The sequence below is a fragment of the Elephantulus edwardii genome, unplaced genomic scaffold (assembly GCF_000299155.1).
Source record: "Elephantulus edwardii isolate Elephantulus edwardi_28Jun2011 unplaced genomic scaffold, EleEdw1.0 scaffold00122, whole genome shotgun sequence".
NCBI classification, from domain to species: Eukaryota; Metazoa; Chordata; class Mammalia; order Macroscelidea; family Macroscelididae; genus Elephantulus; species Elephantulus edwardii.
The window spans coordinates 7,988,693-7,989,947 of record NW_006399872.1 but is presented as its reverse complement, the minus strand read 5'-3'; positions in this window follow the sequence as shown (position 1 = coordinate 7,989,947).

Genomic DNA, 1,255 nt, shown 5'->3' with positions numbered 1-1,255 from the left:
TTCTCTAATGCTGACATATAAAATGGCTTTTCTAATTCTTAGCATGTAGGCTGCTATTACAGTCTATGTGTCTGTCATTGTACCAGTACCATGCTGTTTTTGCCACCGTGTAGTAGTTTTTGAGGTCAGAGAGTACTATACTTCCTACTTCATTTTTGTTTTTCAGAAATGCTTTGCTTATTCAGGTTCTCTTTCCTCTCCAAATAAATTTGACAATTTCCCTTTTCATCTACTTGAAAAATTAATTCAGTATCTGTATTGTGATTGTGTTAATCATATAGATTGCTTTTGGTAGGATTGTCATTTTAACTATACTGAGTTTTCCTATCTATAAACAGGGAACATTTTCCCATTTGTTTAGGTCCTTTATTATTTCTCACAAAAATGTTCTGTGGTTTTCTTTGAATAGCTTTTTCTTTATGTCTTTAGTTAGATTCATTCCCAAGTATCTCAATTTGTGGTTGACTATGGAGATCTAGAAATGTTTTTCTATGATTATTACTTCAAAGCGAATCTTCATGGAGTGAAAACAAATTCAAAAGAATCAAAATACGGCTTTAAATATATCCCACCTGATTTTAAAAATCTTCTCAAGGACAGGTTTGTGACATTGAACACTAAAGATCAAAAGCTGGAGAAGCTGTCAGATGACATCAAAGAAATCTTCCACAAAGGAATCAAAAGGTCATTACAAAGACAGAAGAGAAAGATAAGACCGAAATGGACATGGACATCAGAAGAGACTCTGAAAATTTTACCATAGAGTCAAGAAGTCAAATAGAGGAAATGAAGTCAAATACAGGAACGAAGTAAAATAATTGAATAGAAGATTTCAAAGAGTTGCTCCAGAATACAAAAACAAAGTATTGTATATGATATATGCAAAGAGCTGAAGTAAAAAAATAAAAAGAGAAGACGTCTTTTGGCATTTCTCAAATTGAAAGAACAAATTCAATCCTCAAATTGCAACCCTGAACAATGCTGCAGACAAAATAGTGAATGATTCAGGAAGGTTGCAGAGAAGATAAAAAGAATAGAGTTCTATAACCTGAAAGAATCAGCTGACACAGAAACTATTTCAGGAAGTAGTGTATAATTAAGAGTCAGTGGTAATAAATGGAGGGATTCAAGCTGCAATGAAGGCTTTGAATAAAAGATAAGGCCCAGTTGATGGGACATTAGTTGACAAATTTCAACAAACAGATGTAACACTGCATGTGCTCACTAGGCTGTGCCAAGAAACCTAGAGTATAAT